Raw genomic sequence first — 25843 nt, forward strand, 5'->3', positions numbered from 1 at the left:
CGGGTTATAAACCCTAATTTCAAAATTCGAAAATTAAACCCCACTTTTGAGCATGTTATTGAACTCCAAATCAGACGTATGACATATGAAAATCATCAGGAAAACAAGCTCTACAACATGCAATCATCAAATCATACCAACAATCATCCGAACAAAAATTCATATTTTTAATAAAAATAATTCAAAAATAAATAAATTTACAGAAAATAAACCTTGATTTGTCTGCAAATGATTTTGATACGAAATAAAATACGGGAAAAGGCTATTTATAATTACGGAAAATTAGTATCCCGTTAGATCATTCCGGATATAAAACGGTACGTTTATTTATAAAAACTGATCCAACCGGTATCGATTTTCGGGATAATTATCCAAACCAGTACAATTTGTACTGCGGTCTTGGTCTCAGCGCCTGGTTACACGTACTACGAGGTGATAATTGGGATAATTTAATAAAAAGCTCCCGTTTATCGAAAATACAAGTTTTATTGATTTACCGAAACAAATATTGTATCGAAAATGTTGCGCCGGGACCTGCGCAGGACAAACCGTACGCCGGATCGAAAAAGTCGAAACATGGAGTATGCTCGAAATATTACAATTAGGTTAGGAAGGAGTTCTCGGAAGAGTTTCGGGTTCCAAAAACGTAACAACGGATGACGTCGGTTGGTTCCCGTTTTTATAAAATAGATATTAAATACCCGGAAAAAGATTTTATAAATTTCATATGATCCTTATAAATTCATAAATCAACATAAAAATAATTAGGAAGATATGACAATTATCTATATTTTATTTTGGACATATGAAAATTAAAATACTCAATTAATAATATTTTTAAACATCCAAACACATTTAACACTTAACCATTAATTCACAGAATGGATACTGAACACATATATTAATTTTTTATTAGCAAAAATAATTACACGATATATCCCGGATATTACATCCTTCCCCCCTTAAAAGGATTCTGTCCTCAGAATCTCCTAAGAAAACAAATGAGGGTACTTTTCTCTCATATCACTTTCTAACTCCCAGGTTGACTCTTCAACCTTTGGGTTTCTCCATAACACTCTTACTAGCTTTACCACTTTATTCCTCAATATCTTCTCTTTTTTTTCTAGAATCTCTATCGGACTTTCTACATATGACAAATCTGCTTGAAGCTCTATTGGCTCATATTTTATTACAAGCCTGGAGTCTGGATTATATTTCTTAAGCATTGATACGTGAAAAACATTGTGAATGTGCTCCATGTGCGGAGGTAACGCCAATTCGTAAGCTGCTTTGCCAACGTACTTTAAAATCTCAAATGGTCTGACATATCTGGGGCTTAGCTTTCCTTTCTTTCCAAACCTCGTTAGTCCCTTCCACGGTGATACTTTCTATAATACCAAGTTTCTTTCTTCGAATTCCATGTCTTTCCTGGACTGGTCTGCATATTTCCTTTGACGGTCCTGTGCGGCTATTAATCTCTTCTGGATAATTTCAACCACTTCCTTTGTTTGTTATACTAATTCCGGTCCAAGTATTTTGTGTTCTCCTACTTCGTCCCAATGCACTGGAGATCTGCATTTGCGTCCATAAAGGGCTTCATAGGGTGGCATCCCAATACTGGCATGATAACTGTTGTTATAAGCAAACTCTACCAGAGGTAAATGCTTGTCCCAACTTCCTTTGAAATCAATAGCACAAACACGTAACATGTCCTCAATCGTCTGAATCGTTCTTTCACTTTGGCCGTCCGTCTGGGGGTGATAAGCCGTACTCATATTCAATCTTGAAAACTTTTCCAAATCTTGAATTAAATCTTGGATCTCAATCAGACACGATAGACACAGGAACTCCATGACGAACTACAATTTCCTTCAGGTACATATGGACCAAATTTTCGAGTGAAAATCTTTCATTTATAGGCAGAAAATGAGCTGACTTGGTAAGTCTATCCACTATAACCCAAATAGCATCATGATTAGCCCTTGTCCTTGGTAATCCAACTATGAAATCCATGGCAATATGTTCCCACTTCCACTCTGGAATCTCCAATGGCTGTAGCAATCCACTTGGTCTTTGATGTTCGGCTTTAACTCTCTGACATGTATAACATCTGCTAACCCATTCCGCAATTTCCCACTTCATATCTGGCCACCAAAACTTTCTTTTAAATCTCTGTACATTTTGGTACTCCCTGGATGGATGGAATATCTTGAATTATGTGATTCCTGTAAAATTTCATTATTTAGCTCTGTCACCGGTGGAATCCAAATTTTAGAAGAAAACCTTAGAATACCTTGATCATCTTTCTGCGTGCACAATTCCTCACCTACCAAACGATTTATATCTTGATCCATTACATCTTCCTGACACTTCTTTATTTTCTCTAGCAACTCCGGCTGAAAAGTCATACTGTACACTTTTGCTTCATTAGGCCTGCAAACTTTAATCTCCAATTCCAGTTTCTGAAATTCCTTATATATCTCTTCAGGTACTGATAACACATTTAATTTTTCCTTCCGACTTAACACGTCTGCTACAACGTTCGCTTTACCGGGATGATAATTAATCGAGCAATCATAATCTTTGATCAATTCTAACCATTTCCTTTGCCTCATATGAAGCTCCTTCTGTGTGAATATGTACTTCAAGCTTTTGTGATCCGTGAAAATCTTACACTTTTCTCCATACAGATAATGTCTCCAAATTTTCAAAGCAAAAACTATGGCTGCTAACTCCAAATCATGAGTAGGATATTTCTGTTCGTGTGGTTTCAATTGCCTTGATGCATACGCAATCACCTTATCGTGCTGCATTAGAACACATCCTAGTCCTTTCGGAGAAGCATCGCTATAAATTATGAAATTCCCTTGATCGTCTGGAAGTGACAAAACAGGTGCTGTGATTAATCGTTGCTTCAATTTCTGAAAACATTCTTCGCACTTGTCGTTCCATATAAACTTTTCATTCTTCCGTGTAAGCTTTGTCAATGGTATTGCAATCCTTGAAAAATTTTGAACGAATCGATGATAATATCCCGCTAATCCCAAGAAACTTCTTACCTTGGTGGGTGTTCTCGGTCTTTCCCAGTTTGTAATTGCCTCGATCTTTGCTGGGTCCACTTTGATCCCTTCATTACTGACTATGTGTCCTAAGAACTGAACTTCCTGTAGCCAAAACTCACACTTCGAGAATTTAGCATATAACTTATTTTTCCTTAAAATCTCCAAAGCTGTTCTCAGATGTTCCGCATGATCCCCTTCCGCCTTGGAATAAATCAAAATATCATCTATAAACACAATAACGAACTTGTCCAAGTATTCCTTGAAAATTCTGTTCATCAAGTCCATAAACGCTGCCGGGGCGTTGGTCAATCCAAAAGACATCACTAAAAATTCGTAATGTCCATACCTTGTTCTGAAAGCTGTCTTCGGTATATCTTCTGGCTTAATCTTCAGTTGATGATATCCCGATCTTAAATCAATCTTGGAGAAGTGATTGTGTGGCGCCTTCCAAACCCAGGTCAGAAGTTTGGGGTCCACAACACAATCACAATATATCAACCTGTATAAGAAATATTATTTATAATGACCCTGCTTCACAAAACCATGGATCGCAACAGGTTAAAGAATGAAAACAAGCTACAACCTTAATTATTACATCGTAACAAATCCCAACTAATTTAACTTACAATTGATAATAAAATCATTCATACAATCTGACTATCTCAATACCTCATGAAGCTTCTGCTAGCTCGATTCAACTCAACTGAAACCTTAGCCCGCACTTTGGACTGAGGAACTTCACTATCATCCATATTCTTTTCAACTGTAAAATATATAAAAGAATCGCAAGGGTGAGCTAACTAGCTCAGCAAGTTGTGATAATGATAGCTGAGGTTAGATAATAATCAAATGAGATGATTCAAAGGAATCAAGTTTCTTTTTTTTAACTAATCATTAGAATTGGATATTCATTTTAAGTTTTGAAAACCAAGGTTAGGCTGCTGATCAGTCACACACTAACCCCGAGCAAGCACACAACACTGCTCTAATTACTGGATCCAAGGCACATATTGGCCTAACTTGATCATTGGTATGGTCTGACCACGAATCTGGTCCACATATATAAAAACTATCCAATCCTAACGCAGTTCAATATGATAAACGATATAATTCAATAAAGCAAGTTCATAATCAACAATAGTTAAACATTTGAATAAAAGCATAGGGAGGCTTATGGATATCTCAAGGGAATTTCAGGGTATGTATAAGAAATGGTTTTCAATTTGTACCAGCATCCGGTATTAGGTCAGAAAAGATTTTTAAAAATATAGTTCGTTGATGATATAAAGAATGGTTGCAGTATAAAGGTTTCTGTGTTTTCAAACAATTTTCTTCCAGTGTTTGGTGTTTGGTAGTTATACATTTGGGGTGTAGTATCATATTTGTGTAGTTTGGTGTCTGAGGATCAACAAAGCATGGTTTATAAAGAAGAAAGCTTATGGCTCAAGATCAAGAAAAATCAGGGTACAAAGTTAAATGGTTTAAAGCACTTGCATTATAAAACAGGAGTTATGTTTAATAATAGCCACATGTTATAAAACAGTTCAAAAACATTGGTAATATATCTTGAAGAAAAGTTCAGAAATACTTGCCTTACAGGCTTTTCAACTACTACTGATCAATTATGATCTGACGCTGCCGCTCAGGCTTTAACGTCCAACCACTAGATCCCATCGGATTCGACTTCGACACTCAGGTTTTTCTGTTGAAACTCTACTGAGCTTGTCGACTGATTGCTAGGTTATCTTTAGTTCATCATCCACTTTCAGTGTTCCCAATTATAACCTACAGGGTCGAAATACCCTATGTTAGCTGTCTAGGTATGCTTGACATATCCTTGATACTAATTCTTACCCAACGATATTCAAACCCGACTCGTAATTATATAGATTATTATAATATAACAACACACCCAACATTCAGTGTTCACATTCTCGACAAATCGGTTCGATGTTCATTTTCCGAAAATACGTATACTTGTAATTTTACAAATCGGGGTTAGGGATTTTTAGCAAATTATTTATCACATCGCGCAACCAAGTTTCATATAGAATACATATATATCTATATAGCCATTTGACGTCCCGATAATCGTTAGATACGCGCCCGTATTGTTGTAGGTAAATTTTTCCGGAAATTGGGCAGCGTCTCCTCTGTTTATCGGACTACCCGTCGAAACATCAATCGACGTCAATTCAATAACAACAATCCAATTTAACACTCGACAATCAATCACAACTCACAAATTCCAATTACCGATACCATTTAATAATCACATCCAACTCAATCACCCTGATTCCATATTTACTAAGTACTATTTCGATCCAGAATAAAACACTACACGAATTTTATTTATTTAAAATATTAGGACTCAGAATAAACATCACAGTCCACCGTCGACTCGCCGAGGCTCATTATCGACAGCGATGAAATTCGGAGGTACCTGAATCGGGTTTCCAATCGCGAATCTCACCAATTATTCTTAATAATTTCCCGCACGAATTTATCATTTATTTCACGAATAATAATATTCAAGAAAGTTCCTGCAGAAAATCAATAAAAGAATTAATAATAATAATAATAAAAATCTTATTTCAGTTGAAGCAACACGCGCTACACGCGCACAACACATCACGGCATCAAAACAGAAAGGGATGGCCGGAAAAGCAGCAAACATTCGACAACCCACACAACAACACAACCCATTCAACAGGTACATACATACATACACGCGTATGTATGGATGTAACAATCAACAGAACAAATCGAAAGAAGTAACCAAAACCGACAATAAGACGACAACTTGCAAGGAGATGGGAACCGAGCACTAGCGGCGACGAGTCACCGGACACAGGCGGCAAACAGCGAAACCAAAAATAGTAGGAACACGGAATCAAAAAGACGGACTTATCCACCGCAGCCACACCGTAAACCGGCGATATAATCGCGAACAAGAACGAAGACACAGGGAGAGGTCTAAAGGGCAAAGAGAGAACCGAGAGGAGAGATGAGAGAATAATGAGAAAAAAATTGATTATATAGATTCATTTTCTTATTCAATTAACTCAGCTGCTACCACATTTCTTTTTAATTTTCTAGAATGTGACATGTATGTTTCCCCCTTCTGGAAGCCCGATTTTAACCCGCATTTTATATTTTATCGAACCAAGTTGCCTATAAAATAAATTCGGAAATTAACAAAATAGTATTAAAATTTTCAAAAAATCCTGAAACTAATAAAATAAAATTTTTATAATTTTTAAAACATTTTTGAAATGCAACTCGTATCCCCATTTCGAAATTAATGAATCGAGCTGTATTTTAAATAAATTCAGAAATTTACGAAAACAGTCTTAAAATGTTACAAATATCCTGAAGTAAATAAAAACATAAATTTCGTAATTTTAAATTAATTTCTAAAATGCACTTTATACTCGCTTTTAACAAATAATCGAAACAACGCGCGGGTAAAATTGATCCCGAAAATTTCCAAAATAATTTTAAAATTCTCGGAATATTCCAAACTTAAATAAATATGAGTTTCATAATTGTTGAAGAATTTTAGAATTAAATATGGATTTTACAAATAAAAGCAATCAGAAAATCATTTAAAAATAAATAATTAATAAAATATTGATTTCTCAATTTTGTAAAATCTTAAAAATAATTATTATAATTATAAAATCATAAAAACAATTTTAGAAACATTCCCAATGTTTATGCAAATAAATTCGCACTAAATCCACTTTTGAAAGTGAAAACAATTCAATACGATCCCATAATTAATCGTGCGGACAACCCGGTACACTATAAAGTACATGTGGATAATAATCAAATAACATATAGCGGTCAAAACCAACACACATATCTTATTTATTTAATAATTTCCATAACTGCACAATTAAATAATTCAAAAAGAATACACGAGTCGTTATATCGTTCTCCCTTAAAAAGATTCTTTCCTCAGAATCTGGTTTAATTACACAAGTGAGGATATCTGTCAAGCATATCTGACTCTAATTTCCAAGTAGACTCTTCTACTCGAGGATTTCAAACATACTTGCTATAAATATACACTCATTTCCAATAACTTGCCTTTAACGATCAAGAGTTTGGATTGATCACTCTTTGCAAAACAAACTTGGACAAGAGTCCATTGGCTCCTACTTAGTTCAAATCAGATACTTATGGCTTTAATATTGACAAGTAAAATACATTAGGTATGCACACTTGTGTGACGGTCATATCATTTATGAACAACTTTATCTATATTTATCAATGCCTCAAATGGTTTACTAATTTTAGGACTTAGCTTGTCCCTTCTATTCAAACTTATCCAATCTCTTATAAGACGACCCTTTTACTAATACTACTGGTCCTATTTCTATACTCATACTTTCTCTCAATACAATTTCATTTTCTTTCTTTGTCTACTCCGAGCTGCTTCAACTAATAGTACTACGCTCTTGGCGTGCCGATTTAACTTAGGATTTAACAACTTTCTTTCTCCCGCTTTATTCTAATAGAAATGGGGACCTACACTTGCGTTCACACGAAGCTTGATACAGTGGCATTCCAAAGCTGACATTACTGATAAATGATCGTTCCAGTGTTTTCTTAAAACTCATTTTTTCACATATCTTACATTTCCTGCATCACTTCCATACTTTAACTCTCCGTTGAAGGATGATAGGCGGTGCTCATTTTTAACTTGGTTTCCAAATATTTAAACATCTCTTACCCTTTTTCATCAGTTAAGGCTGAAAAGTAATCTCATATTTTCATGTATTGTTATTTTTAAATATTTGAACTTCAGATTTCACACTTTCTAATTCATTTATTCACTCCTTGGTGGTCTTAATTACATCCAATCCTTTCTGTCGACTTAAAACATCCGTTACTATATAGTTTTGCTTAGGTGGTTGTTAATGGATTAATGCAGAATCTGTTGTTAACCTTAGTCAAAATTTCATCCTTGAAGACTCAACGTATAGTTGCTTTCCTTCTGATCTTTGGAGAAAATCCTTGGGCATCCCATGCAGACTTTCTTATTCCTTAAGTAACTGAGGATGTTATCAATAAATACAGTTTACTTATCCAAGTACTCCTTATACACCACGTTCCTTAATTCCTTATAGCCACCTGATACACTCATCATTTCACATAATATCACCAGAGCTTGCAATGCTCTTAACTCACTTTAATCGTAATCTCTGATATTTTCCTCAGGTTGGATCTTATGTTAATCCTCGAGATATAATATATTGCTTGAATTAGGTCTCGTAAGAAATTAATTCTTTATAGGGGCACTTATTCTTATGCGTTGTTTGCTAAACTCCCCACTTCACAATTTTCCTCTTGTAAAGTCACTTCCTGGGTCTGCCTTATCCACTAGGCTTTCCCATACTTCGTCTTAACTCTTCGACATGTCCAACTCCTTCTGATCTATCTTGAAATTTCCTTCTTATACTTGGTTATCACTATTTTTCTTTAAATTTCCATATATCTTGGCGTCTCTTCACTAATTAGATACTTAATATTGTGAATTCCATATGGAATCTTATTTTTTAATTCTTCTATTTATAGCATTCAAGTGCTGGAAGAAAATCTGGAGATATTGTGATCGTTTTCCTGGGCGCATAAATTTCATTTTTCTAACTACTAACATCGTGATCCATTATCTTCTCTTGACATTTTATTTTTCCCTTCACAACTTCAACTGAAAGGTCACACTATCCATCTTTCTTCCTTTTGGATTATGAACTTTAGCTTCCAATTCTAACGTTGAGAAATTTATAGTTAATCCTTCTGATGTAGTCTCTATGTTCATTCTCTCCTTTTTGTTTATCACCTTCCTCTATCTTTACTTTTCCTCGTGAATACATACTTCAACTTCTTATAGTCCGTATAGATCTTACACCTTTCTCCATACATATCGTGTTTCCCAATCTTTCAAAATAAATATTATTACTATTAATCCCAAATTATGGGTAGGATACTTCTACTCATAAGGTTTCAGTTGTCTGGATGCATCTACAATAACTCTGTTGTGTTGCATCAACACACTTCCTATTCCCTAAGGAGAAGCATCACTATAAACTACCAAACCTCCTTGATACTTTTAAATTGATAAAACAGGTGCTGAAACCATTCTTTCATTTAATTCCGCAACCATTCTTTCATTTAATTCCGCAAAACTTTCCCTTCATCCTTCTCCATTTCACAAAACTTCTTGCTTTTCCCGGTTAGCTTCCTCCAAGGTATTGCAACTTCCAAGAAATCTTGCACCAATTTTCAATAATAACTGGTCCATGGTAGAACTCCTTACTTTTATTGGTACATTTTGACCTTTCTTTATTCCTTAAAGGTGCTGTCCATCCAATTCAAATATTACTGGCATATTGGTTAATGACAATACGAAAACAGTACTTGGTTCTGAAAATTTTCTTTGATACGTCCATAGGTTTAATTCCTTAATTGGCGACATACCAAATCTTAAATCAGTCTTATAAAAATACTTTGCTTCCTTCGTTTGATCAAACAAGTCATTGGGTCAATGTAACAAATACTTTCTTTTGATAGTAAACTTGTTGAACTTTCGCTAGTCGACGCATAATCTCATACTTCCATTTTTCTTATTAGTAATTAATATCGGTGCACCTTATGGGGTACCCTAGGTCTAATCGTTTCTTCTTCTAGCATTTCTTGCATTCACTTTGCTAACTCCTTCACTTTAACTGGCGCCATTCTGTGCGGGGCCTTGGACACTGGCTTCATTTCAGGTGCTAAATCAGTCACGAACTCAATTTCTATATCCGAAGGAAATGTTGATAATTCATCCAAAAACATATCTTGAAACTCCTTAATTACTATAAAAATCTTCATACTTTGTTTGCTTCCGACTTTTATGTATTCCATAATCACCATAATGCTCATATCTTGATCACCGTAGTTATCATTAACAAATTCGTTACCTTCCTTTATCTTCTGAACCTCCTCACCTTCTCATTTGGCATCCTCAGAATTATCTTTTTGTCACGATGGTCTGTCTGGACATCACGCTTTAATAGTCAATCCATTCCTTAGAATAATATCAAATCCTCTTACCTTCCAGGATATCAATTCTACACAACTTATTGCCAGGAAGTTCAATTTCACCATTGGTACTCACTTATTTTAACAACTACACGTTCTGACTTGCTAGTCCTTCAATCACAATCTTATCAATTCAACAGGGTAATTCATCTCATCTACAAAACCTTGAGAGATAAACAATTAAGTTTCTCTCACATCTTTTAATACTTTAACGCATAAGATACTTACCATTATCATCCATGTTGTCACGTCCGTGATTTGAACAACATATTTCACAGGAAAGTTGCATATCTCGTTCTCGAAGACGTATCCTAATTGGAGTAGATTCCCTTGATTCTTAGTGCATCCCTGACTGGGGCTAGTGATTTGCAATCCTCGCCAAGTGCCCTTATTTCCTTCCCATGTATAAGACGTAGATGGAACTTCATACACTTGATTCAGGATACATTGATTTCTGTTTGAAAACTTCTTGCAAGGAACGACAATACAACGAAACGACTAGAAAGATTCAAAATTCAACAAAAATTAGAGTTGAAAAGAAAGAGGAAATAAGGATTTGAATATGAATGAGAAAACCATATTGGTACTTAAGATGGCCAGTCTTTCGTACCATATGGCATACAACATATGATTAGGTGGCGTCCCACCCGACTCCTCGTCATTCAGACAAAGTGTCTAACCATAACACTGTTTGTCCCAATCCGAAAGAAAAACTTGAGGAAAGCAAATAAATTTGAAAGGAATGAAATATCCTCCTTTTCGATATCATAGAAAAGAGTTTATTTGAGAAAAGAAGTTCATACATTTTTAGGAATTGAGAAGAAATATATGCTGTCATATTGAAAACTAGAACGATACCATTAGTCACCATCCACATTTCACTTGTATTCTTCTTCTGAGCTTGTTCGATCATATCCCAATTGTATCGTATAACAACTTTAGAAAGTACGCTGAAATGCTTTTGCAAATTAAGCATTATGGTAGATTCTTACTTGTTAAGTCTTTTGTCTTTAACATCACACCTCTACATATAATACTTTAACAACTCAATCATAATGACGTCCCTACCAGACAACCTCGAGTTTCCTTTTTCAATTTAGAATAACTCTGAAGCATTCAACATAGCGATCCCTGTGTTAATAATATTCTTCTTTTTAGGAAATCTGGAAACCTTCTCAATCTCCTCCAGTCACACTCAGACTTTTGTTAGATCAATGAACTCTTTGAACTTGGATAATTCTGTAATTGGATGAGTAATTGCTTCATACACTAATTATGTTGTTAATCTTATCAAACAATATTTGTACCTTTCTGTTGAGAATAACCAACTTCTTCATAATCGCGGATCACTTTGTCCTCTGAATTAACAATACTAAGTCTGAAACAGCATTCTTCCAGGTAATCCGGGCTTTCTAATAAACAAGAAACTCAAGTAGTAACTTGACAACCAATGTTTAAAAATCATTTTATTTGAAAAGGCTTGTAGAAATTTGTAAAGGAAAATCTTTTTCGAAAACTTGTTTAAAAAGTTTGGAAAGTCACAAACCTGGTTGTCCTTACTATATGAGTTGGTTGTTGTCCTTCCGACCTATAACAAGGTACCATATTAAAGAAATAATTACATAAAAGTTCGTTCACTCCAATCTACTTTTCTTTTTCATCGGGTCCATTTGCCTTCTTTAATCTACAAAAACTTCAATTGTCGTTGCATGTTATCTTACTCATAGCTTCACATCCGAGCTTCCATACTGGTGATACTCCCAACATTACCGTTGCAGTAGTTAAGTAAAACAGGCTATCCAATAATCAATAAGTCTACTTCATAGAACAAGGTTTGCTCATATCACATCACATTATTACTTTACATATCGCATTTATCATATCATCGTCATTTAATTTCACAAAAATCCCAGGTTTATACTTTTCTCTCTTACTCTTTCAAAATTCACCTGGTTCATCCCATACTTATTCATGGGTGGCTTAGTCACTAAGGGCTTCTTTTAACCCGATAACAACTATCCTCTGAAACACTTAAATCTCCTTTCTAAATTTCATCTCACCCTTATATATAACTCAAGCATTCACCATTTACTGTAGTTCTCGAATCCATCCTTGTAGGTATAATTTCTTTATAGGACAAGTTCTAAACTAGGGGTATAGAACAGGATGTAGAGTAAACTAAAGAGATACGCTCACAGCCGATTGTCCAGTGAAACAAGAATAAACAGATGGAGGTCCTTGAGGAAGTAATATCATATCAAAAGGTGGAAAAGTAGCGTAGAATAGCTTGAAGAAGCGCAACCGTTATAACAGAAGGTAGTGCCGTTAATACTGGTGGAGAAACAAGGTGCAGTTCCAATCTGAGAGAAGATGACGATCCTTGAACGAGAAGCTCCAAATGATCAGATGATATAGGAAAATCAGGATCTGTCATTGCCGTTGTCTGGAAATCACGTCGCAAGCTAAGAATCCCAAATCGCAATACGAACCGTGCCGAAGACCTACTATACAATCGCACTCAACCTCACAACATCTTATCTTTCTGTTTCCTATTCCTAATCTTAACCTTCTACCTAATCCCGACAATCTAGGCTTGTTTCAGTGACTTATAACCTGTAGCTCTGATACCAACCTGTGGCGCCCTCCAAACCCGGGTCAGAAGTTTGGGGTCCACAACACAATCATAATATATTAACCTGTATAAGAAATATTATTTATAATGACCCTGCTTCACAAAACCACGAATCACAACAGGTTAAAGTATGAAAACAAGCTACAACCTTAATTATTACATCGTACCAAATCCCAACTAATTTAACTTACAATTGATAATAAAATCATTCATACAATCTGACTATCTCAATACCGCATAAAGCTTCTGCTAGCTCAATTCAACTCAACTAGAACCTTAGCCCGCACTTTGGACTGAGGAACTTCACTATCATCCATATTCTTTTCAACTGTAAAATATATAAAAGAATCGCAAGGGTGAGCTAACTAGCTCAGCAAGTTGTGATAGTGATAACTGAGGTTAGACAATAATCAAATGAGATGATTCAAAGGAATCAAGTTTCTTTTTTTTAACTAATCATTAGAATTGGATATTCATTTTAAGTTTTAAAAACCAAGGTTAGGCTGCTGATCAGTCACGCACTAACCCCGAGCAAGCATACAACACTGCTCTAATTACTGGATCCAAGGAACACATTGGCCTAACTTGACCATTGGTATGGTCTGACCACGAATCTGGTCCACATATATAAAAACTATCCAATCCTAACGCAGTTCAATATGATAAATGATATAATTCAATAAAGCAAGTTCATAATCAACAATAGTTAAACATTTGAATAAAGCATAAGGAGGCTTATGGACATCTCAAAGGAATTTCAGGGTATGTATAAGAAATGGTTTTCAATTTGTACCAGCATCCGGTATTAGGTCAGGAATGATTTTTCAAAGTATAGTTCGTTGATGGTGTAAAGAATGGTTGCAGTATAAAGGTTTCTGTGTTTTCAAATAATTTTCTTCCAGTGTTTGGTGTTTGGTAGTTATACATTTGGGGTGTAGTATCATATTTGTGTAGTTTGGTGTCTGAGGATCAACAAAGGATGGTTTATAAAGAAGAAAGCTTATGGCTCAAGATCAAGAAAAATCAGGGTACAAAGTTAAATGGTTTAAAGCACTTGCATTATAAAACAGGAGTTATGTTTAATAATAGCCACATGTTATGAAACAGTTCAAAAATATTGGTAATATATCTTGAAGAAAAGTTCAGAAATACTTGCCTTACAGGCTTTTCAACTACTACTGATCAATTCTGATCCGACGCTGCCGCTCAGGTTTTAACGTCCAACGACTAGATCCCATCGGATTCGACTTCGACACTCAGGTTTTTCTGTTGAAACTCTACTGAGCTTGTCGACTGATTGCTAGGCTATCTTTAGTTCATCATCCACTTTCAGTGTTCCCAATTATAACCTACAGGGTCAAAATACCCTATGTTAGCTGTCTAGGTATGCTTGACATATCCTTGATACTAATTCTTACCCAACGATATTCAAACCCGACTCGTAATTATATAGATTATTATAATATAATAACACACCCAACAGTCAGGGTTCACATTCTCGAGAAATCGGTTTGATGTTCGTTTTCCGAAAATACGTATACTTGTAATTTTACAAATCGGGGTTAGGGATTTTTAGCAAATTATTTATCACATCGCGCAACCAAGTTTCATATAGAATACATATATATCTATATAGCCATTTGACGTCCCGATAATCGTTAGATACGCGCCCGTATTGTTGTAGGTAAATTTTTCCGGAAATTGGGCAGCGTCTCCTCTGTTTATCGGACTACCCGTCGAAACATCAATCGACGTCAATTCAATAACAACAATCCAATTTAACACTCGACAATCAATCACAACTCACAAATTCCAATTACCGATACCATTTAATAATCACATCCAACTCAATCACCCTGATTCCATATTTACTAAGTACTATTTCGATCCATAATAAAACACTACACGAATTTTATTTATTTAAAATATTAGGACTCAGAATAAACATCACAGTCCACCGTCGACTCGCCGAAGCTAATTGTCGACCGCGGTGAAATTCGGAGGTACCCGAATCGGGTTTCCAATCGCGAATCTCACCGATTATTCTTAATAATTTCCCGCACGAATTTATCATTTATTTCACGAATAATAATATTCAAGAAAGTTCCTGCAGAAAATCAATAAAAGAATTAATAATAATAATAATAAAAATCTTATTTCAGTTGAAACAACACGCGCTACACGCGCACAACACATCACGACATCAAAACAGAAAGGGATGGCCGGAAAAGCAGCAAACATTCGGCAACCCACACAACAACACAACCCATTCAACAGGTACATACATACATACACGCGTATGTATGGATGTAACAATCAACAGAACAAATGGAAACAAGTAACCAAAACCGGCAATAAGACGACAACCTGCAAGGAGCTGGGAACCGAGCACTAGCGGCGACGAGTCACCGGACACAGGCAGCAAACAGCGAAACCAAAAACAGTAGGGACACGAAATCAAAAAGACGAACTTATCCACCGCAGCCACACCGTAAACCGGCGATATAATCGCGAACAAGAACGAAGACACAGGGAGAGGTCGAAAGGGCAAAGAGAGAACCGAGAGGAGAGATGAGAGAATAATGAGAAAAAAATTGATTATATAGATTCATTTTCTTATTCAATTAACTCAGCTGCTGCCACGTTTCTTTTTAATTTTCTAGAATGTGACACGTATGTTTCCCCCTTCTGGAAGCCCGATTTTAACCCGCATTTTATATTTTATCGAACCAAGTTGCCTATAAAATAAATTCGGAAATTAACAAAATAGTATTAAAAATTTTCCAAAAATCCCGAAACTAATAAAATAAAATTTTTATAATTTTTAAAACATTTTTGAAATGCAACTCGTATCCCCATTTCGAAATTAACGAATCGAGCTGTATTTTAAATAAATTCAGAAATTTACGAAAACAGTCTTAAAATGTTACAAATATCCCGAAGTAAATAAAAACGTAAATTTCGTAATTTTAAATTAATTTCTAAAATGCACTTTATACCCGCTTTTAAGAAATAACTGAAATAACGCGCGGGTGAAATTGATCCCGAAAATTTCCAAAATAATTTTTAAATTCTCGAAATATTCCAAACTTAAATAAATATGAGTTTCATAATTTTTGAAGAATTTTATAATTAAATATGGATTTTACAAATTAAAGCAATCAGAAAATCATTTAAAGATAAATAATTAATAAAATATTGATTTCTCAATTTTGTAAAATCCTAAAAATAATTATTATAATTATAAAATCATAAAAACAATTTTAGAAACATTCCCAATGTTTATGCAAATAAATTCGCACTAAATCCACTTTTGAAAGTGAAAACAATTCAATACGATCCCATAATTAATCGTGCGGACAACCCGGTACACTATAAAACACATGTGGATAATAATCAAACAACACATAGCGGTCAAAACCAACACACATATCTTATCTATTTATTAATTTCCATAACTGCACAATTAAATAATTCAAAAAGAATACACGAGTCGTTATAGCTTGGCTCCCTTCAGTTGATCAAATAGATCGTCAATTCTGGGTAACGGATACTTGTTCTTGATTGTAAGCTTGTTGAGTTCCCTATAGTCAATGTACAGTCTCATGCTTCCATCTTTCTTCTTGACAAATAATACTGGGGCTCCCCACGGGGATACACTAGGTCTGATTACTCCTTTTTTTAATAACTCTTGCAATTGCTTTGCTAGCTCCTTCATTTCAACGGGCGCTATTCTGTACGGGGCCTTGGATACCGCTTCTGTTCCAGGTGCTAAGTCGATTGTAAACTCAATTTCTCTATCTGGAAGAAGTCCTGGTAACTCATCGGGAAACACGTCTGGAAATTCATTCACTACTGGAATATCTTCAAGTTTCGCTGGCTCCTGACTCCTATCAATCACATATACCACGAAATGCTCGCATCCTTGTCGTAATAACTTCTTGGCTTGAATCATCGTTAAGAACTTCTTTACTTATTTCTGACCCTTGAACGTTACTATTCTTTCGTCTGGCGTTTTCACCATTACCTTCTTATTTTGACAATCTATCTGGGCATCGTGCTTAGATAACCAATCCATTCCTAAGATAACGTCAAATTCTCCTAACTTAAATGGTATCAAATCTACACAAAACTTACTACCAGAAATCTCAATCTCACAATTCCCACAAACTTGATTAACAGATATTCGTTCTTGATTTGCCAATTCCACAGTCATTATTTCATTTAAATACTCAACTGGACAATTTAACTTACTAACAAAATCTTGTGAAACAAACGATCGAGTTGCTCCCAAATCTATTAACACTTTGGCACATAAAGAATTCACATTAAGCGTACCTGCCACGACATTCGTATCCTGGATAGCATCCTTCACAGACATGTCAAAAACTCTAGCCGTTGAAGTTTCATTCACTGCTGGGGTAGATCCCATAATCCTCAATGCATTACTGACTGGGGCTGGTGTCTTGCAATCCCTGGCTATATGTCCTGGTTTCCCACATTTAAAACACGTAAATCCAATGGCTGGAACCTTCACTGCTGGATTCCGGATAGGCTGATCCTTATTTGCTGGCTCTCTTGCTGGCTGATTTCGGCACTCGCTTGAATAGTGCCCTTTCTGATTGCACTTAAAACAAACTACATTCAACTTATTACAAACTCCCCCATGCTTCTTCCCACGTACTTGACAATCTGGAAAAGTTAATCTCAACTGATTTGGCTGATTCGCATTAACTGGACGGTTGCCCTGGTTTCCGTCGCTTGCATTTTGTCTTCTGAAATTAAAATTCCTCCCGGGCTGAAACTTGCCCTTCTTAAAATTTGGAAACTTCCCTGGTTGTGACTGACCTTCATTCCCTTCAAATTTCCTTTTCTTGCTTTTTTTCTCCTTCTGTGACATTTCACTCTCTGTATCTGCGATCATAGCCTTCTGTACAACTCCTGCATAAGTATCCAATTCAAAAATGGCTACCTTCCCTCTGATCCATGGTTTCAAACCTTGCTGGAATCTTTTAGCCTTCTTCCTGTCAGTATCCACATACGACGGCACATACCTTGACAATTCCTCAAACTTACTCTCATAATCTGTCACTGACATGTTTCCTTGCTTTAGTTCTGAAAACATCAACTCCATCTGATCCTGGACAAACTGAGAAAAATACTTTTCTAAAAACAATTCCTTAAACCTTTCCCAAGTAATAACATCTGTACCTTCCAATGACTTCACCATCTCCCACCAATAGGTGGCCTCATTCTTCAAATAGTAACTTGCAAACTCAACCTTCTGTTCGTCCTTTACTGTTACTAAGGCAAATGCCTTCTCTATTTCCTTTAACCAAACATTTACTTCAATCGGTTCTAAAGAACCCTTGAATTCTGGTGGGTTTACTGCCTAAAAAGTTTTAAAAGTTACCTGGGGATTGGTCTGTCTTTGTTGTTGTTGTTGTGCCAGGTGAACTGTTTGTTGGGCTAAGATTTGAAGAATCTGGGCTATTGCTGGGTCTATGGGTCCTGGGTTTGCATTCTGGTTTGTATCATCTTGGTTGTTATTATTGTTGTTGTTGTTGGTTTCTTCATTCTGGGTGTTGGTGCGGGTATTTCTTCTGGGAGGCATTTTCTGTAAAGAATCAAACTTATTTACCTTTTAAATCAAATTCTTTGCATAAAAGAAAAGTTTTGTAAAACAAAAATATTTCTTTTTGAAAACAGTTGTAACTAGGTAAATTGCATGCTTCTTTACAGAATATAAACAGTTATGAAAAACAGGGTACATGGTATAACAGGGGTATAACTGGTGCAATAAATAAGGTAAAGTAAAACATGTGCAGTAAAATGAATGACAATACTGGAAAGGAAAAGATACTGATATATATATCAAAAGTTTTGGGTAGGACAAGCATAAAGACGCTTCAGAAGTAAAAGCAAAAAGGGTACAACAACCTACTCACTAGTCAGCATAGCTAGTCTATAAATACAACTTAAAAGTCTACTGATACACACTACACACTACTGTACATACTACATAACCAAAACAACACTGAGTGACTAGTAAAGCCCTGTAGGAATCGCTGCTCCATAAGGCAAGCCTCAAACTGATGATATGGGACAGGATAGGAAGAGAACTGGAAAGGTACTCCTATAACTGAGTGACTAGTAAAGCCTGAATCAGCAGGTGAGGGTCCTCGGATAGGTGGCCTCATGCCTGGGGGTGGAATGGCCTACAGTGGTACGGGCTGCAACACAGGTGGATGTAGAATAGCCAACATTGGTGGAACAACAGGACGTGGGTCTGAAGACGGTCCTCCAATTGAAGGCTCTGAGTGATCAACTGATACGGGGATGAAAGAGTCGGCCATCACTGCTATCTGAAATCATATCACAATATAGGAATCTCGAACCATGACGCGAATTACACTAATACATGTTATACCGAAGCACTCAACCTCTCGACGTTCTATCCTTCTATTCCTTACTTCTGATCCTAACCCTATACCCATTCCCGTCAACCTAGGCTTGTGTTAGTGACTTATAACATGTAGCTCTGATACCAAACCTGTGGCACCCTCCAAACCCGGATCAGAAGTTTGGGGTCCACACACACCTTATTAATAACCTGCTTATAACAATGATAAAGATAATAGTAATATGCAGTGACCCTACTTACCAACTACCACGGACCGTAATAGGTTAAAGTATGCACACAAGCCAAACACATCTACTTATATTACAAACCGTTCAAATCCTAACTATCCAAACTTAGAACTGAGTATCAAACATTATTACAAACTTTTAAAAACTTAAATTATCCCAAAAGAAGCCTACTAGCTCAACTTGATCAACCTGAACCCCTAGCTCTCGCGCTGGACTGGGGATCCTCGCTACCAACTGGTTCCTTTTTAACTGGAAAGAACAAAAACAACATTACACAAATGAGCTAACTAGCTCAGCAAGTCACAATGACAAAACTGAGAATAAGGATCATCAGGTAAATATGGTTATGATATCAAGTAAACAATGGATTATGATTTAGAATTGGATATTATATTTTCATTTTAAAAAAACCAAGGTTAGGCTGCTGATCAGTCACGCACTAACCCCGAGCAAAGCATACACCCTACTCTAACTACTGGATCCAAGGCACACATTGGCCTAACTTGACCATTATATGCTCTGACCATGAATCTGGTCCACAATTTTATAAAAATAATCCAATTCTACCATAATAACAGAATAAGCAGTTATAAACAATAAGCAAGATCATTAATAACATTGGATGTTCAATAATGAAAATGGTTTCAATCTGTATAAAGATCAATATGGCATTTACAAAGCTTGGCTGTTAGGTAATGAAAGAATTGGATAACAAAGAAATCAACCTTTCAGGGTTCCAAGGATTTGGTCTTTTAAAGCATAAGATACAATGGTTTGAATGTGTAAGCAATCTGGTTCAGTGTTTAATATTTAGTTTGCATGTATTTATGGAGTAGTATCGTATATTTGAGGTTCGTATTTGGGTATACAACAATCAATGGTCTAGAAAGAATCAGGTTACGGCTCAAGATCAATAACTGGAATCAAGGTTTAGGGTTCAGTGCTTCAAAGCACTTGCAATATAAAACATGAATATCAATCACTACAATATCTCGAGAAGGTTCAGAACACTTGTTTGGTACTAGTTTACTATACTGCACTTGCTTTCAATCACCACTGTCTTACTCCTTGACTATCTGTTTCCCTTTCCTACGCCTTGCCTCTTCTGCTCACATATCAAAAGCATCTATCAATATTTAACTCATACGATTCTATTCGACACATACTTCTATCTACCCTTCGTTTCACCCAAATCCGATTAACGGATTGAAAGTTACGCAATTAACAAGTAAATATCGAATACACAGACCGACAGTCAACCAACAAGTCACATATAATACATAGCACATCACATAATCAATAATATATCATGTATAAATAAATCTCGGGTCACAAACAAGCTTTCTGGTATTTAAAATGATTTTTAAAACATTTTTCAGAATTAAAACGGGTCGTTGGATCAATTTCGAAGTAGTAAATAGGGTTCGGTTGGCCAATTCTTGCTTCAAAACAATTTCATAATAATTATCGAGCCTTGAAAATAATTTAAAATAATACTTTAAAGCTCAAAACTATTTTTCGGAATTTTTAAATAATTAAATCAAATTAAATAATTAGTTAAAATCAATTAATAATTAATTAAATCAATTAATCAATTAATTTTAGAATTAATTAACCAATTAATCAATTAAAAATTAACTGAAATTAATTAACTAATTAATTCAGATTTATTTTTGAATTAAAAATAGTTTTTGGAATTAAAATAATAATTTTTCAGATTTTCAGAAATTGAAATCGAATTTTATAATTAAAATAAATAGGAAATATGATTTTTCAATATTTTTAAATCAGGAATCCTAAATTTGCAAACTCTGGAAACTTCAGGGACCAAACTGCATCGTCCCCAAAAGTCTAGGTACCAAACGGTAATTTTACAGGGGGGTCGCCGGAAAATGCCCTGTCTCGCCGGAGAAGACGATCCAGGGATGCTCAGGCCACCACCACCTCCAGATCACATCTACAAATCACCAGGAACATAACCATGCATTCAAATCGACCTAACAGTCCCTGAGTTGGCCGGAATTTGGCCGAGAAGGTCGCCGGTTTCCGGCAAACTCGACGTAAACTTCAAATGACAACTCCCTTCTCTACAGACCTCATTAATTTGTGAAACTTGTATGAATAGATTGCAAATTTCACAGAGAACACAACCCACTATACCACAACATCTATCTATCCCGAAATAAGAAACCCCCAAATTTCAATTAAGAACATTCATACGGGTTATAAACCCTAATTTCAAAATTCAAAAATTAAAGCCACTTTTGAGCATGTTATTGAACTCCAAATCAGACGTATGACATATGAAAATCATCAGGAAAACAAGCTCTACAACATGCAATCATCAAATCATACCAACAATCATCCGAACAAAAATTCATATTTTTAATAAAAATAATTTGAAAATAAATAAATTTTCAGAAAATAAACCTTGATTTCTGCAGTGATTTGGAACACAGAATCTGATAGAACACCTCAAGACCTTTGGATTGAGTACTCGAGCTTTGAAAATAGAGATCAATAACACCTTCGTTTTGTTGTTTGATTCTTGGAAGATTATATGAATATAAGGTTTTTCTCTGGAAAATTATATAATTAACTGTCTGCAAATGATTTTGATATGAAATAAAATACGGGAAAAGGCTATTTATAATTACGGAAAATTAGTATCCCGTTGGATCATTCCTGATATAAAACGGTACGTTTATTTATAAAAACTGATCCAACCGGTATCGGTTTTCGGGATAATTATCCAAACCAGTACAATTTGTACTGCGGTCTTGGTCTCGGCGCCTGGTTACACGTACTACGAGATGATAATTGGGATAGTTTAATAAAAAGCTCCTGTTTATCAAAAATACGAGTTCTATTGATTTACCGAAACAAATATTGTATCAAAAATGTTGCGCCGGGACCCGCGCAGGACAAACCGTATGCCGGATCGAAAAAGTCGAAACATGGAATATGCTCGGAATATTACAATTAGGTTAGGAAGGAGTTCTCGGAAGAGTTTCGGGTTCCAAAAACGTAACAACGGATGACGTCGGTTGGTTCCCGTTTTTATAAAATAGATTTTAAATACCCGGAAAAAGATTTTATAAATTTCATATGATCCTTATAAATTCATAAATCAACATAAAAACAATTAGGAAGATATGACAATTATCTATATTTATTTCGGACATATAAAAATTAAAATACTCAATTGATAATATTTTTAAACATCCAAACACATTTAACACTTAACCATTAATTCATAGAATAGATACTGAACATATATATTAATTATTTATTAGCAAAAGTAATTACACGATATATACCGAATATTACATAAGCCAACCAAGCTCTCTGTTGTAGTTGCAGATCAGCCAGCAAAGATTGTTCCAAAAGAGAAAAGTGAGTATACAGCTGAAGATATCTCATCTATTGCCAATGATTCAAAGGTAAGGCATTTGCTGCATAGTGCCATTGATAATGTCATGTCAAACAGGGTAATTAACTGCAAGACTGCAAAAGAGATATGGGATGCCTTGGAGATAAGATGCCAGGGAACTGATGTAATTAAAAAGAATATGAGGACTATACTCACTCAAGAGTATGAGCACTTTGACTCAAAACCTGATGAGTCATTAACTAGTTTATATGAAAGATTTGTCAAACTCTTGAATGATCTGTCACTGGTGGATAAAGAATATGATCTTGAAGATTCTAATCTTAAATTCCTTTTAGCTCTTCCTGAAAGTTGGGATTTGAAGGCAACTATTATAAGAGACAACTATGCTCTTGATGAAACTACTCTTGATGAAATTTATGGTATGCTCAAAACTCATGAACTTGAGATGGATCAAAGAAGCAAGAGGCATGGAAGAAAGTCAAGAACAGTTTCTCTTAAGGCTGGGGAGGAATCCCCCAAAGTGGCTTCCTCAAAGAAAGGCAAAGGAAAAGCTCTCATCATAAAGTCTGATTCAGATTCATCAAGTTCTGATGATGATGATGAGGATTCAGAAACTGAAAGTTTATTTGAGATGGATGCTGATGAAGAGATGATGAGATTGTGTGCTCTTATGGTGAAGGGTATCACAAAGATAGCCTACAAGAAATTCAGAAGGGGAAAGAAGTTTTCCAGGAAAAGTGGAAGTTCTGATAAGAAAAGATTCAGAAAATCTGAAGGCAAAGCAGGAAAGTCTGACAGATGAGATTACTCAAACGTTAAATGCTACAATTGTGGTGAGAAAGGCCATATATCTCCTGATTGCAAGAAAGGAAAAGGTGACAAAGGCAAGGCACTTGTCACAAAGAAGAAAAGCTGGACAGACACTTCAGATTCTGAAGATGAGGTGAACTATGCCTTGATGGCAAATACTGATAGAAGTTCTGAAGCTGCTGAGTTAAAGGTACCTCAAACAACTTATGCTTTTTATACTGATGAAATTACTGAGTTGAGATCTTATCTTAAAACCATATTCATAGGCTATAGAGATCAGACCTTAACATGTGATAGGTTAACTTCTGAAAATCTGGCTTTTAAGAAAAGGAATGACTATTTAGAAAAAAAGTTAGTTATGTTCCATCAAACTCAGAAAGAAAGAGATGATGCTTTTTATGTTAGAAATGAAGTGCTAAAATTGAATCAATCTCTAAAAACTGAGTTAGAAAAGGAAAAAGAGATTATCAGGACTTGGACTAACTCTGGCAGAACAACTCAGAATTTGCTAAGTAGTGGAAACTGGAAAGAGGGCTTAGGTTATGGAGATGATAAAAGTGAAATAGGAACTGAACAAATTAAGCCAATTATTGTTAAACAGACTACTAAGCCAAATGTAAATCCTGTTAAGTTTGTAACTAAAACTGTAAAGTCTGATTCTGAAAAGATGAATGATAATAATACAGAAGTTAAGGCAGAGTCAACTTCTGACAAATTAAAACAGGATAACCCAGCTGAAGTTAATATAGGCTTAATGATAAAGAAGCATCTTAAGTATAAGCTGAAATAGATTCAGAATATAAACAAAGTAAAGCCACCTAGGAAAAATAGGAATGGAAAGGAAGGTGTGAATAAAAGCAATAATTATAAGTCTGTTCCTAATGCTCCTAGAAAGAAATGCAATAACTATGGAAACACTAACTATTTGCTTCTTTTTGCAGGAAGAATAAGAATATAAATTCTTTACCTCCTAAATCAGGAGTTAAAAGTCAGAATGTTAGGTTTAAACCACAAAAGCCTTGTTTTCATTGTGGTAGTTTATGGCATTCCATTTATACTTGTAAGGAATATCATAGTTTGTACTATGATTGTTATCAAATAAAACCTTCTTTAAATAAAGTTAGCATTATTCCTTCTAGTGTAAGTTCTGATGCAAAGTCTGATACTGTAAAATCTGATATGAAAAATGTTAGCATAAATTCTGAAGTTAAATCCGCTGTAAATGCTAACAAACTTAATAAGGCCAAAGGATCCAAGCAAGTCTGGGTCCTTAGAACTAATCATTAGAGGTTTTTGTGATTTCAAGGCAACAGGAAAAACATTCTAGTTCTGGACAGTAGATGTTCAGGACATATGACTGGAAATAAATGGTACGACCGGCATTTTGTGTAATATTATTTGTGGACTTGGTATAATATTAGAGCCGAATGTAAATATACTAAATGGTTGTACGTTGTGTGAATGAAAATTTATGCATTATAAATTTGCTTTATGTAGTATATGATTTTTCAAAGCAAAAGTTTATTTATTTCCCTTATTTTTGATTTATAAGGAATATTCTAAACCTTGGAGAAATTTTCTTTTAAAAGTTATTTTGTTCACAAATTTCAAAGTGATTTTATAAAATTTCTAAAAATCCAAATTATTTTATGGTATAAATTTTATAATTTTTGAACTTGTATTTTATTTTATAAAAATAAATCTTTACAAATTTTATTTGTTGTAATTAGCAAATTATATAGAAGCCCTTGCATGCAAATCACCCTTCTATTCTCTGAAGGGGCAAATAAGACCTTTCCAACCCCACTAACTCATTTGTTAAATACCAAATTACTACACTAACCTTGCATGCAAAATGGCCCAACTTTACCTAGAGGACATTTTTGTACATTCTCATTTCCACTCATTCTTTTTGCCAATAAAAACAAAAACAAAGTGGGGAGAAGTCATTTTCACTCACTCCACACTCCAATACACCTCATTTTTTTTCTCTCCTCCACTCCCTCCCTTGTTGCTCTCGGCCGAAGCCCCCATCCCCTACCCCCTTCCATTTTTCATTTCAGTCCTCATCTTCCCTAGTGTAAATCTTCTACCTAAATTCATTTCATATACTTCCCAAGAGTTTTGTGATTTGGGAGTTGAAGTTTCATGGTTGCATGTGTAGTTCTTGTGTGATCTCCAAAGAGAAACTCTTGATTC

This window comes from Apium graveolens, chromosome 4 (genome assembly GCF_009905375.1).
Source record: "Apium graveolens cultivar Ventura chromosome 4, ASM990537v1, whole genome shotgun sequence".
In the NCBI taxonomy this organism is placed as follows: domain Eukaryota; kingdom Viridiplantae; phylum Streptophyta; class Magnoliopsida; order Apiales; family Apiaceae; genus Apium; species Apium graveolens.